This window comes from Pan troglodytes, chromosome 12, assembly GCF_028858775.2.
Source record: "Pan troglodytes isolate AG18354 chromosome 12, NHGRI_mPanTro3-v2.0_pri, whole genome shotgun sequence".
NCBI lineage: Eukaryota > Metazoa > Chordata > Mammalia > Primates > Hominidae > Pan > Pan troglodytes.
The window spans coordinates 104,172,274-104,188,050 of NC_072410.2; the positions used below are offsets into that span (position 1 = coordinate 104,172,274).

Below are 15,777 nucleotides of genomic sequence, written 5' to 3' on the forward strand. Positions count from 1 at the left end.
ATTGAGTAGCTGCTCAATTTTCTCCATTGCTGACTTAAGATTCAGTATTCTCAGGTCAGTTAAATGTCTTAGCACTCATCTTTTAATTTCTATCTTCCAAAAATTTGTTGCTAATGCAATTTCTCATTTCTTTTGTCCTTTTGCATTTTTATGCTTAGAAAATCTTTCAGTGCCTTACTAAAGAGTGGAGGTAATTGTATCAATCCTTGATCATCAACACAGAAATCTTTAATATAATTTTTCATTTTCAAAACTGCTATCTATCAGATCACCATTTAATGAAAAATCCTTAATTTCTTCTTGTTGGAAGTGTTCCTTGAAACATTAAATTAATTCTTTTTCTGGAATTCATACTCTAACAAACTGATTCATTTTTATACCAGTATCATAATGTGCAATATTTTGCTATTTTAGAATATATTATTATATCCAGTAGTTGCTCAGTACAAGCTAGTGCTCTCTCTTCCTTGCTTCATTTATTCAGGTAATCCATGTGGAAAGAACTCTGTTAAGACTCATCATGCAAGCAACTTGCCAATAATACCACATGTAGATTTTTTTGTTTGTTTTAAAAGATAGACATGTTCTTAAAATTAGTTCCATTAATCATCTCTCTTCCAGGAACATGTCAGCCAAGAGTGTGTCTATTCCAGGCTTAAAGATTAGAAATCCCCTGGGCCGACAGTTTACCATGGAATAAGACCCATTCACTAAAGCCTAATCTTCTCCAATAGGAAACAAATATATAACTGCACACACACCTCCCTAAATCATATGTATCTTACTTAGATTTCTGCCTCTTTGAAGCACAGTAAGATTTACTGATTTAAAATATCAACGTAGTTTGTCAGACATGGACTTTAGCAATCTCAGTAACATCTCCTTACCATATTAAAGATTAAAACGTGAATCAGCTTTGTAAATTCCCAGGAAAATAAGGACGCTAGTGCTATTTCTGATTTCCTGGGGTTCTCCTTTATGGACATAGTCGTTTAGTTTTTGCTTTAACAGACCTTCCTTATTGTGGAGATGAATTATAAAAATTGTCTTCTACACTGTTCTTCTTCAATACAAATATGTTACCAAGAGTAAGTAACATTTACACATATAGAACTAATTATTAATCCCATATAGATTTATTAAGGAAAAAATGTTTTATTTGCCTTTACTACAATCCTTCTCCCATCCTATTTGGCAAATAAACATTAATCACATAATCTTCTTTGAGCTATAGCTAACACAACTATGCTCACTCACTAGACCAAGTAATTGCTATATCCTTCCAATGGCTTCTTAGTGCTAAAGCTCATTATCTGTAGCTATGATGGTCACTAAAATATATGGACCAGAACAAGGACTAATGGTTACATGAAAGAAAAACCCATAAGTCTCATAGTTGAGGTAGTGGCAAGGAAGATCAATAACTATGAAAAGAATTATGAGAAACAATGATTCCATATCTGTGAGAAATATTGCCACATATATTATACTCCTGGGGATGAGAATTCAATTGTTTCTAAAATAAGTTTTTCTTAGTTTTAAACTTTTCTTTCTTACTCCAGGTCATATTCATCCTAGAGGTTGTGTGATTCTTAGCTTATTCATGGGATCACTCAGAGACATTAAAACAATGGTGTGAACTTATTGGAACATTTCCCTCCTAATCTCACTGGAAAAGTATAAAGTTTTTAATGGCCTACTTATGGTTCTCAAAAATTTGATTTAGGGTGGGAAATATTGGACTAAGCTACTTTTTTTGCAGTCAAAATCACATACCAAAAAGAAGATAGTCTCTGAAAATTAGGAGCTTAGGGTCCAAAAATAAAATGGAATCCAAATGTTTACTAAGAGACTAGGCAGAGACAATATTCTCAGCCCACCCCACCCACTCACACTTCCACCAAAAGGAGATTCTCAATGAGACAGTTGCAAATGTTGATAGGACTAAGACTCATTAAAATAGGTGATCCTTGCAAGAACAAAGTTAAAATAAAGCAGCTAAAGTAAAAATCAAGGGGGCAGTCAAGAATGACCTGGTCTTTTCCCCACAAATATGACTCCTCTCAAGTCCAGCTGTTTGATTTTGTTGACTTTGAAGACAGTCATCAGAGGATGAGTAACACCAACCCTTCCAGTTCAAGGTTTCTGAATTCTTTCCCTTTGGTCTTCACTTCAGAGGCATCCAAGAACAATACACATCCCAATCATCCTCTGGGCTATAGAGCCAAATCTACACAGTATTCCATTTCAGGAAATGAGCTTCTTTTCCTCTGCCTTTTGCTCCTGCTTAGGCATACTTACCCAATGGGAAGAGATGATCAAAACATTTACATATGTTTGCCCAGTGTTTTTTACAAAAGGAAAAATAATCTTCTTCATTAAATAAAAAAAGCAGCAAACTTAATGAGAGTAGGTTTTCCCTGTCATGGTCATTTTCCCTGGCTTCTGCAACAGAGCTGACACAGGTATTTCTGACATTGTCTAGGTCCATTAACATAGCTATTTGGTAAACTGAATCATAAGAATCAGGGCCAGCTAATTTTGCACAGAGTCAATTTCAGTCTTGTGCTAAATTCCCCATTACAAAACCATTGCCAAAAAATAATGTGATTTATCTTTCAGGAAAGACTGGGGGTGGCAGGGAAGTGTAATGAGGAAACAGAGAAGGGTTTATATGAGTCAATTTTTGGAAAAGTCTGAATACATAATAATCAAGCTAATGGCAACTAGCAGGATACACCCTAATGATTCTGGACAAGTAATGCCTTAGAACAAACATAAATAGATTGAGTTTTAAGGTTTTAATGTTTAAGGATTGACCTTCTAAATTAAACACACATATACGTACACACACACACACACACACACACACATCCAGTTTTTTAAATTAGTCATAGAATAACAAGAATCAATACATACATAAGAGATAAAGGTGAATTAAAGAAAAAGAGAGAGGCTCAACTTGGTTGAAATAGATGTAGATGCTTATCCCAGATCTCTAACCACCTGTTTAATGTTAGAAAAGTTATAAACTCTTTATACTACAGATTTTCTCATTTAGCAATTTGGTTTAGGAGAAACGACAGGCTTCAAAGTTAAGTCTCTGCCACGCCATTTAGTAGCAGAAACTTTGGGCAAATTATTTAACTTACTATTGCCTTAGATTCCTTCTATATAAGTGGAGATATTAAACTTTACTGATTGTCATGGAGGAATAAATGAGATAATACTTGAAAGGGCTTTCTATGAACTTAAAAGCATGCAATGAATATTAAGTATATATGAGTGTGTTAACATACTACATATTCATATATCAATGATGGAAATACAGTATACTTTTGGCATCAACCTTTTAAAAGGCAATTTGAATAAAGAGTAATAAAATATTTCATACCAGTTGATTTATACATTTACATACGGGAATCTATTCTAAGAAAATAATCCAGTTTGAACAAAACTTTATTCATAAATGTGCATTACTTACAGTAGCCAGACAATTGGGCTAAGCCCTAATGTGCAATGGCAGGAGAATAGTACACCTGTATGATAGTAATTACACAATCTTTAAAATCTCGTGTTTTTAATAAACGTTAATTGACATGAAAACGGAGATCGTAAAATTGTAAACACATTAGGATACAATTTACAACTCATGCATGATTTTGTGTGTGTATGCACACATACACACTCTCCAACAATGGAAGAAAGTATCTCAAATTATGGACAGTTTGGTTTTCTTTATGTGATATAGATTTATGGGTGACTTTTATTTATAGTAATTCATCAATTACTTTTTAGAAAACTTGGATTACTTATTCACAGAAGAAATGTTACATAAAACATTGTAAATTTTCAATTTTATAATCTGTTAGGCAGTGAGGGGTCCGCTTTCCTCACTTTTGAAGGCCCAAGTGAGGAAATAAGTGAGAAAGAGCTTTGAGTAGGTAATAGGGAGCTACTGTTTCCTCCATTTATGTTTCCTTCATTTTTATTCCAGTCAGCGGTGTGGAGATTGCATGATTTGGAAAATGGTCTCTTTGTAGCTCAGTGTTTGTAAGCTATGGGCTGCAAATACAAATATACATCAATCACTGTGAGTTGACTGAATAAATTATATGTATTGTACATGTATGGGAAACTAATTTTTTCAAATACATTTACATGCAATTGTGGTTAATAAACTACAAGTCCATTTAAAATGATTATCAAATTCATGGCAGAATTTTTAAAAATCAGACTGCATTCCAATAACATGACCAGGTGGAGTGTGTTTCCCCACCTAGCAATTGCAGCAGTCCCGTTTATCGGCGGGGGATACGTTTCACGACCCTTGGTGTATGCCTAAAACCATGGATGGTACCAAGCCCCATATATATTAAGCACAAATTTCTCTTTCTTCTTCAAAATTTCACACATAGAAGACTTCATTCTTGTGTAGATCATAGCAACCTCAGCATACATTTTTTCCCCCTATGTTGAGAACTTTTACATTTTTACACAAGGAATGCACCTTATGGCTTCTCTCTGGCATATCCAAATTGCCAGCATCACTACCCTTGCACTTTGGGGCTATCATGAAGTAAAATAAAGGTTACTTGAAACAAGCACAGCAATACTATGTCAGTCAGTTTGATAATGGAGAAGGCTACTAAGTGACTCACATGCAGAGGAGCATCAACAGTATGGAGATGCTAGACAAAGGGACGATTCACATCCAGGATGGGATGGAATGTGACAGCGAGATTTTGTCATGTTTCTCATAATTTAAAACCTATGAATTATTTCTGAAATTTTCTAGTTAATATTTTTAGGTTGCTGTTGACTCCAGGTAACTAAAACCACAAAAAGTAAAACCATGAATAAGGTAGGACTATTGTATCTAACTGGGTGTCCTGCAATTCAATTCAATTCTGACACTAACTGAGGTTAGTGGAGACCCCACAGGTTAAGGACTTGACCCCGTGCAACTGTCTTCCACTTCAGAAGCAAACCACAAGGAGTAGGTTGCCAGGTTATCCACGTGTGCTGACTTGGCTACAAATTAGAGGTTCCTATGACCCCCTTCTCAGGTTTGATTTGCTAGAATGGCTCACAGAACCCAGGGAAACAATTTTACTTACCAGTGCCGATTTATTACAAGATTCTTTTTTAAGGATAGTATCATTAATTTAAGTTTTAATTTTTTTACTTTTATTTTTATCATATATATTTAAGGTACACATCATGATGTTTATATATATATGTGTGTGTGTGTGTGTGTGTGTGTATATATATATATATATATATATATATATGGAGTAAAATGATAACTATAGCCAAGCTAATTGACATATCCATCACTTCATGTTTTCTCTTGTTGTGGATAAGACAACCCCAAATCCATTCTCTTAGCACATTTTCAGTATACAATACAGTATTGTTAACTACAGTCCTCATGCTGCTGCACATTAGATGTCTACATCTATTCATCCTGTATAACTGCAAATGACCTACTCCTCCCTATTTCCTCTGCTCCACCACTTGCTCCTGGTAATCACCATTCTATTCTCTGTTTCTATGCATTTGGTGTTTTTTTGTTGTTGTTGTTTTGGTTTTTTTTTTTAAGATTCCACATAGAAATGAGATCATTCATGCAGTATTTTTCTTACGTCTGGCTTCTTTCATTTCATATAACCTCCTCCAGTTTTACCTACATTGTCACAAATAGTAGTATCTCTTTCTCTTTTTTTTTTAGACGAAGTCTCACTCTGTCACCCAGGCTGGAGTGCAGTGGCGCGATCTCGGCTCACTGCAACCTCTGCCTCCCAGGTTCAAGCGATTCTCCTGCTTCAGCCGCCTGAGTAGCTGGGACTACAGGTGCCCGCCACCACGCCCGACTAATTTTTGTATTTTAAACGGGGTTTCACCATGTTGTGCAGGAAGGTCTCGATCTCCTGACCTCATGATCTGCCTGCCTCAGCCTCCCAAAGTACTGGGATTACAGGTGTGAACCACCACGCCCAGCCCTCTTTCTCTTTTAAGATGGATGGATGGGTGGGTGGAGCCAAGATGGCTGCATAGAAACAGCTCCTGTCTACAGCTCCCAGCATGAGCGACACAGAAGACAGGTGATTTCTGCATTTCCAACTGAGGTACCGGGTTCGTCTCACTGGGGAGTGTCAGATAGTGGGTGCAGGACAGTGGGTGCAGTACACCGAGCATGAGCTGAAGCAGGGTGAGGCATCGCCTCACCTGGGAAGTGCAAGGGGTCAGGGAATTCCCTTTCCTAGTCAAAGAAAGGGGTGACAGATGGCACCTGGAAAATCGGGTCACTCCCACCCTACTACTGCGCTTTTCCAATGGTCTTAGCAAACAGTACACCAGGAGATTATATCCCACGCCTGGCTCGGGGGGGTCCTACGCCCATGGAGCCTCGCTCATTGCTAGCACAGCAGTCAGATCAAACTGAAAGGTGGCAGTGAGGCTGGGGGAGGGTCGTTCGCCATTGCCGAGGCTTGAGTAGGTCAACAAAGTGGCCGGGAAGCTCAAACTAGGTGGCCCACTGCAGCTCAAGGAGGCCTGCCTGCCTGCCTCTCTAGACTCTGCCTCTGGGGGCAGGACATAGCCAAACAAAAGGCAGCAGAAACCTCTGCAGACTTAAATGTCCCTGACTGACAACTTTGAAGAGAGCAGTGGTTCTCCCAGCACGCAGCTTGACATCTGAGAACGGACAGACTGCCTCCACAAGTGGGTCCCTAACCCCCAAGTAGCCTAACTGGGAGGCACCCCCCAGTAGGGGCAGACTGACACCTCACACGGCCAGGTACTCCTCTGAGACAAAACTTCCAGAGGAATGATCAGGCAGCAACATTTGCTGTTCACCAATATCCACTGTTCTGCAGCCTCTGCTGCTGACACCCAGGCAAACGGGGTCTGGAGTGGACCTCCAGTAAACTCCAACAGACCTGCAGCTGAGGGTCCTGACTGTTAGAAGGAAAACTAACAAACAGAAAGGACATCCACACCAAAAACCCATCTGTACATCACCATCCTCAAAGACCAAAGGTAGATAAAACCACAAAGATGGAGAAAAAACAGAGCAGAAAAACTGGAAACTGTAAAAATCAGAGGGCCTCCCTCCTGCAAAGTAATACAGCTCCTCGCCAGCAATGGAACAAAGCTGGATGGAGAATGCCTTTGACGAGTTGAGAGAAGAAGGCTTCAGACGATCAAACTACTCTGAGCTAAAGGAAGAAGTTTGAACCCATGGCAAATAAGTTAAAAACCTTGAAAAAAATTAGACGAATGGCTAACTAGAAAAACCAACGCAGAGAAGTCCTTAAAGGACCTGATGGAGCTGAAAACCACGGCACGAGAACTATGTGACAAATGCACAAACCTCAGTAGCTGATACGATCAATTGGAAGAAAGGGTATCAGTGATGGAAGACCAAATGAATGAAATGAAGCAAGAAGAGAAGTTTAGAGAAAAAAGAATGAAAAGAAACGAACAAAGCCTCCAAGAAATATGGGACTATGTGAAAAGACCAAATCTACGTCTGACTGGTGTACCTGAAAGTGACGGGGAGAATGGAACCAAGTTGGAAAACACTCTGCAGGATATTATCCAGGAGAACTTCCCCAGTCTAGCAAGGCAAGCCAACATTCAAATTCAGGAAATACAGAGAACGCCACAAAGATACTCTTCAAGAAGAGCAACTCCAAGACACATAATTGTCAGATTCACCAAAGTTGAAATGAAGGAAAAAATGTTAAGGGCAGCCAGAGAGAAAGGTCAGGTTACCCACAAAGGGAAGCCCATCAGACTAACAGCTGATCTCTCGGCAGAAACTCTACAAGCCAGAAGAGAGTGGGGGCCAATATTCAACATTCTTAAAGGAAAGAATTTTCAACCCAGAATTTCATATCCAGCCAAACTAAGCTTCATAAGTGAAGGAGAAATACAATACTTTACAGACAAGCAAATGCTGAGAGATTTTGTCACCACCCTGCCCTAAAAGAGCTCCTGAAGGAAGCGCTAAACATGGAAAGGAACAACCGGTAACAGCCACTGCAAAAACATGCCAAATTGTGAAGACTATCGATGCTAGGAATAAACTGCATCAACTAACGAGCAAAATAGCCAGCTAACATCATAATGACAGGATCAAATTCACACATAACAATATTGACCTCAAATGCAAATGGGCTAAATGCTCCAATTAAAAGGCACAGACTGGCAAATAGGATAAAGAGTCAAGACCCATCAGTGTGCTATATTCAGGAAACCCATCTCATGTGCAGAGACACACATAGGCTCAAAATAAAGGGATGGAGGAAGATCTACCAAGCAAATGGAAAACAAAAAAAGGCAGGGGTTGCAATCCTAGTCTCTGATAAAACAGACTTTAAACCAACAAAATCAAAAGGGACAAAGAAGGCCATTACATAATGGTAAAGGGATCAATTTAAGAAGAAGAGCTAACTATCCTAAATATATAGGCACCCAATACAGGGGCACCCAGATTCATAAAGCAAGTCCTTAGAGACCTATAAAGAGACTTAGACTCCCACACAATAATAATGGGAGACTTTAACACCCCACTGTCAACATTAGACAGATCAACGAGATAGAAAGTTAACAAGAATATCCAGGAATTGAACTCAGATCTGCACCAAGTAGACCTAATAGACATCTACAGAACTCTCCACCCCAAATCAACAGAATATACATTCTTTTCAGCACCAAACCACACCTATTCCAAAATTGACCACATAGTTGGAAGTAAAGCACTCCTCAGCAAATGTAAAAGAACAGAAATTATAACAAACTGTCTCTCAGACCACAGTGCAATCAAACTAGAACTCAGGATTAAGAAACTCACTCAAATCCGCTCAACTACATGGAAACTGAACAACCTGCTCCTGAATGACTACTGGTTACATAACGAAATGAAGGCAGAAATAAAGATGTTCTTGGAACCAACGAGAACAAAGACACAATATACCAGAATCTCTGGGACACATTCAAAGCAGTGTGTAAAGAGAAATTTATAGCACTAAATGTCCACAAGGGAAAGCAGGAAAGATCTAAAATTGACACCCTAACATCACAATTAAAAGAACTAGAGAAGCAAGAGCAAACACATTCAAAAGCTAGCAGAAGGCAAGAAATAACTAAAATCAGAGCAGAACTGAAGGAAATAGAGACACAAAAAAACCTTCAAAAAATCAATGAATCCAAGAGCTGGTTTTTTCAAAAGATCAACAAAGTTGATAGACTGCTAGCAAGACTAATAAAGAAGAAAAGAGAGAAGAATCAAATAGACACAATAAAAAATGATAAAGGGGATATCACCACCGATCCCACAGAAATACAAACTACCATCAGAGAATACTATCAATATCTCTACACAAATAAACTAGAAAATCTAGAAGAAATGGATAAATTCCTTGACACATACACCCTCCCAAGACTAAACCAGGAAGAAGCTGAATCTCTGAATAGACCAATAACAGGCTCTGAAATTGAGGCAATAATTAATAGCTTACCAACCAAAAAAAGTCCAGGACCAGATGGATTCACAGCCAAATTCTACCAGAGGTACAGGGAGTAGCTGGTACCATTCCTTCTGAAACTATTCCAATCAACAGAAAAAGAGGGAATCCTCCCTAACTCATTTTATGAGGCCAGCATCATCCTGATACCAAAGCCTGGCAGAGACACAACCAAAAAAGAGAATTTTAGACCAACATCCCTGATGAACATCGATGCAAAAATCCTCAATAAAATACTGGCAAACCAAATCCAGCAGCACATCAAAAAGCTTATCCACCATGATCAAGTGGGCTTCATCCCTGGGATGCAAGGCTGGTTCAACATATGCAAATCAATAAACGTAATCCAGCATATAAACAGAACCAAAGACAAAAACCACATGATTATCTCAACAGATGCAGAAAAGGCCTTTGACAAAATTCAACAACACTTCATGCTAAAAACTCTCAATAAATTAGGTATTGATGGGACGTATCTCAAAATAATAAGAGCTATCTATGACAAACCCACAGCCAGTATCATACTGAATGGGCAAAAACTGGAAGCATTCCCTTTGAAAACTGGCACAAGACAGGGATGCCCTCTCTCACCACTTCTATTCAACATAGTGTTGGAAGTTCTGGCCAGGGCAATCAGGCAGGAGAAGGAAATAAAGGGTATTCAATTAGGAAAAGAGGAAGTCAAATTGTCCCTGTTTGCAGATGACATGATTGTATACCTAGAAAACCCCATCCTCTCAGCCCAAAATCTCCTTAAGCTGATAAGCAACTTCAGCAAAGTCTCAGGATACAAAATCAATGTGCAAAAATCACAAGCATTCTTATACACCAATAACAGACAAACAGCCAAATCATGAGTGAACTCCCATTCACAATTGCTTCAAAGAGAATAAAATACCTAGGAATCCAACTTACAAGGGATGTGAAGGACCTCTTCAAGGAGAACTACAAACCATTGCTCAATGAAATCAAAGAGGATACAAACAAATGGAAGAACATTCCATGCTCATGGGTAGGAAGAATCAATATCGTGAAAATGGCCATACTGCCCAAGGTAATTTATAGATTCAATGCCATCCCCATCAATCTACCAATGACTTTCTTCACAGAATTGGAAAAAACTACTTTAAAGTTCATAGGGAACCAAAAAAGAGCCCGCATTTCCAAGTCAATACTAAGCCAAAAGAACAAAGCTGGAGGCATCATGCTACCTGACTTCAAACTATACTACAAGGCTACAGTAACCAAAACAGCATGGTACTGGTACCAAAACAGAGATATAGATCAATGGAACAGAACAGAGCCCTCAGAAATAATGCCGCATATCTACAACTATCTGATCTTTGACAAACCTGAGAAAAACAAGAAATGGGGAAAGGATTCCCTATTTAATAAATGGTGCTGGGAAAACTGGCTAGCCATATGTAGAAAGAAGAAACTGGATCCCTTCCTTACACCTTATACAAAAATTAATTCAAGATGGATTAAAGACTTAAACGTTAGACCTAAAACCATAAAAACTCTAGAAGAAAACCTCGGCAATACCATTCAGGACATAGGCATGGGCAAGGACTTCATGTCTAAAACACCAAAAGCAATGGTAACAAAAGCCAAAATTGACAAATGGGATCTAATTAAACTAAAGAGCTTCTGCACAGCAAAAGAAACCACCATCAGAGTGAACAGGCAGCCTACAGAATGGGAGAACATTTTTGCAATCTACTCATCTGACAAAGGGCTAATATCCAGAATCTACAAGGAACTCAAACAAATTTACAAGAAAAAAACAACCCCATAACAAGTGGGCAAAGGATATGAACAGACACTTCTCAAAAGAAGACATTTATGCAGCCAAAAGACACAGGAAAAAATGCTCATCATCACTGGCCATCAGAGAAATGCAAATCAAAACCACAATGAGATACCATCTCACACCAGTTAGAATGGCAATCATTAAAAAGTCAGGGAACAACAGGTGCTGGAGAGGATGTAGAGAAATAGGAACACTTTTACACTGTTGGTGGGACTGTAAACTAGTTCAACCATTGTGGAAGTCAGTGTGGCAATTCCTCAGGGATCTAGAACTAGAAATACCATTTGATCCAGCCATCCCATTACTGTGTATATACCCAAAGGATTATAAATCATGCTGTTATAAAGACACATGCACATGTATGTTTATTGAGGCACTATTCACAATAGCAAAGACTTGGAACCAACCCAAATGTCCAACAATGATAGACTGGATTAAGAAAATGTGGCACATATACACCATGGAATACTATGCAGCCATGAAAAAGGATGATTTCATGTCCTTTGTAGGGACATGGATGAAGCTAGAAACCACCATTCTCAGCAAACTATCACAAGGACAAAAAACCAAACACCACATGTTCTCACTCATAGGTGGGATTGAACAATGAGAACACATGGACACAGGAAGGGGAACATCACACACTGGGTCCTGTTGTGGGGTGGGGGGAGGGGGGAGGGATAGCATTAGGAGATATACCTAATGCTAAATAACGAGTTAATGGGTGCAGCACACCAACATGGCACATGTATACATATGTAACAAACCTGCACATTGTGCACATGTACCCTAAAACTTAAAGTACAATAATGAAAAAAAAAGATGGATGGATGGATGGATAGACAGACAGATACCATTTTCTTTATCCATTTATCTATTGATGAACACTTGTTTCCTTATCTTGCCTATTGTGAATAAAGCTGTGATGCACATCAGAGTGTAGAAATGTCTACAAGGTGTTGATTCCATTAATTTTGGGCATATAATCAGAAAAGGAACCACTGGGTCACAAGAGTTTTAATTTTGACTCTCACCAACACTTGCTATCTCTTGTCTTTTTGATAATAGCCATGCTAACAGATGTGAAACTATATCTCATTGTGGTTTTTATATTTATCTGATGATTACTGATGGTGAGCACCTTTTTGTATACCTGTTGGATATTTTTATGTGTTCAGAAAAATGTCCAGATTTTTGCTCATTTTTTAAACTTTTTTTTTGCTATTGTGTGACTTCCTTATATATTTTGGGAGTTAATCTCTTATCAGATGTATAGTTTGCAAATATTGTCTCCCAAACCATAAGCTGTCTTTTTCTTTTGCTATTTGGAGAACCTTTTTAGTTTGATATAGTCCCACTTATTTATTTTTGTTTTTATTCACTGAGCTTTTGTTGTGAAATCCAAAAACTAATTGCCAAGGGCAATGTCAAGAAGCTTTTCCTCTGTATATTTTCTTCCAGGAATTTTTACAGTTTTAGATCTTATATTGAGGTTTTTAATACATTTTGATTTGATTTTTGTGTAGGATACCATTTAAGGATCCAGTGTCATTCTTTTCCATGTACATACCCAATTTTCCCATTTCCACTTGTTGAATCCTTTCACCATTTTTGCCTTATTGGTGGTCTTGTCAAAATTTAGTTGATTGTATATGCTTGGGTTTATTACTGAGTTCTCTATTCTGTTTCATCAGTCTTTGTGTCTGTTATTTTTTACAAAGGATATTTTAAAGGATACCAATCAACAGCCAGATGAAGGGATATATAGGGCAAGGTTTGGAAAAGTCCTGAGTGTAGGAACTTCTGTGCCCGTGTACTTAGGGGTACACAACCCTTCTGGTACATGGATGTATTCTTGTTCACCATCCTTGAAGCTCTCTAAACCCTGTAGTTCAATACTTTTTATGGCAGCTTCATCACATAGGCATGATTGATTATTAATTTAATCTCTAGCCCCTTTCTCCTTCATGAAGGATGGGAAGTGGGGTGAAAATTCCAAGCTTCTAATCATGCTTGGTCTTTCTGTTGATAACAGTTACTTCATTCGAAAAAAAAAATAAGATGCTTATATCACCCAGAACACTCCAAGGAACTAGGTGCCCTGTCTCAGGAACTGGGAACAAAGACCAAAATATATATTTCTTATCCTAAATCACGATATCATACCAGGCTTCTATAAAAGGTAGCAAAACCTGCTCTTTTACAGACTTTTTGCAAATCAAGGGAAAAGAGCCAAGCATTTCCCAAGTGTTTTTCAAAAGATTTTGGAAATTTACACATTTATGTGATATCTCCCCATTTTTATAATCAAATAAATCAAATATAAAACACTGTGTGGGCCAACTCTGGGAGAGCCAAACTAAACACCCTGAGGCCAGGTCCAGCTAGCAAGCTGCCAGTTTGCTACCTCTGGCTGAGGATGCAGAATGGGGACTTGCGTGTATCTGCTGTGGCGCCCCCTTGCTGCCACACTGGCTGCTTTCAATACGCTTTCAATATGCAGGTGGGTGCTGACAGCGCGTGTGCTGATTCCAAAGCTGTAGAAGGGGTCTGAGTAGGGCCACTTTCCTGAAAAGCCCTTTGACTAGGGCAGTCCTTCTCCTTGAACTGTATCCTTATTAAATGTGTTCTGTGCCAGCTCTGAAGGGGACAGGAAAGAATCAGATGGATGGGGAAGGATAGGATTCTCCAGGCAGAAGTAGTGTCAGGCCAATCTCTGTCCCCAGTAGTGGAAGTTTGGGCACTTCCTCAAACTTCCTGAACCTCCCAGCTTAGGTCTCTGTCCCATACAGGAAGGGAAACTTACCTTCCTTCTGATACAAAATAGGGAGCATGCCTACAGTTCGGGGACACAATGTTGTCCCCGAATGTGCAATGTTGTCATGAACAAAAGCACATGCAGGAGGTGGGCATGCCAAGGTTCTTGTACCACCATTAAGACAGAGCCTTTATAGGATCCAGTGCCATCTCCTGAGAAACCCCAAAACTACAATTACACAGCTGGGACCATTCATCACTGTACCCTTGAGAGCAAAAAGAGAATTTGAAATTATAGTTGAAATGGGCAGAAAACTACTACTGTAAAATATTATTTCCAGAAATCCCAAATTGTCATAATTTGGCTTTCAACGTAAAAAGGGAAAAAAACAAAAAATATAACATCCCATGGCTTCAAAATTTCCTGCTACATTCCAGATGCCTCACAATGAAAAGAAAAAAATATATACACTTATATATATGTATATATACACACACACACACACACACACACTCACACCCTTTGGATTTGGATAACAGTGGCCTAGCTGATCTTGGCTTTCCTGACAGTTCATTAGAATACACTTTTCAAAATCCATATTAATATGCTAAATGTAACTTTGTTAGACAGAAAATTCCACAAGCCCACCTGGTCCCAGAGGTAGGTGTCAACGTGATTAAATTTCCCCAGAAAATCTGTGGGCTTATCCAAGGGCACCAGCCAGAACACCTGGGCATTTCTGGCCATTCCTAACCCAACTGAAATCCTAGCTGCATTCTGTGAAACTCTATAGGTAAGTAAAGCTTGCTGAAAAATGAGAGTTTCTTTCTGTGGTTACATTTTGTGTGGGGTTTACAAGGGTATATTCATCTTAACACTTTCCTTAAGTACTGGGCATCTGTTACCTCAAGGTATGTGTACCTGAGCATACGCTTTGTGTGAGGTGCTACGTATTTGTTAGAGCTACAAAAAAGACTAATCCCTGTCTTTAAAGAGCTCACAATCTAAAGAGTCCATGTCTTTAAAGAGCTCCTTTCTGATCCCAAGTATCCCCTTCAGTAAATGTGGGAGCTGGATTAATATTTCTGAACTCACTTTCTGGAATTCTACAATGTAGTTTCAAAGGATTTTATAGCCAGCTTCTAATGGCACCTGCCTCCTTTTTTTCAGGTGAAATATGGAGCACAGAACACATGTTGCAGCCCTGCAGAATAAGCAGAAGAGGAGAGCATAGGTCCCAGCTCAGGGCTTTGGGTTGGCCTCCTGCAGCGAGGATAGAAGGGTTCAACCTTGCCAGATTTATCTGTGATCCATCCACCCCACCATCCTGGAATCATTCTGTGGGCCATCTTGCTCCCCTCACATGTTTTTATCTTGAGAGAATATTTCAAGTCGCTGACAGCCTATTACTTTTAGATTTGCTTTGCTGTTGCTATTTGTGTCACAGTTTCATTGGCCATTTTTGAGCATTACTTTAAGTAGGAAGGTCACTAGTACCTGTGTTGGTGAGTGAAAGAGAAAGGCTAAATACATGGCTAGGAAACAGTAAAGGAAGAGTTGGAAAGATTAGCTATATAGATATCAAGAGCAACTTTGCAGAGAAACACATCACAGTAGTGCTACAAGATACTAGAGAACAAAAATCACTTGTCTTCACTTTGCTTAATTTT

The 15,777-nt window shown here is 38.8% G+C and overlaps 1 long non-coding RNA gene across 2 annotated transcripts in view; it reads right to left on the reverse strand.

The window, feature by feature from the left end:
• LOC134807945 (uncharacterized) overlaps positions 1 to 15,777 on the reverse strand; it is a 430,365-nt gene that overhangs the window by 370,086 nt on the left and 44,502 nt on the right. The gene's annotated exons all lie outside the window — the stretch shown is intronic.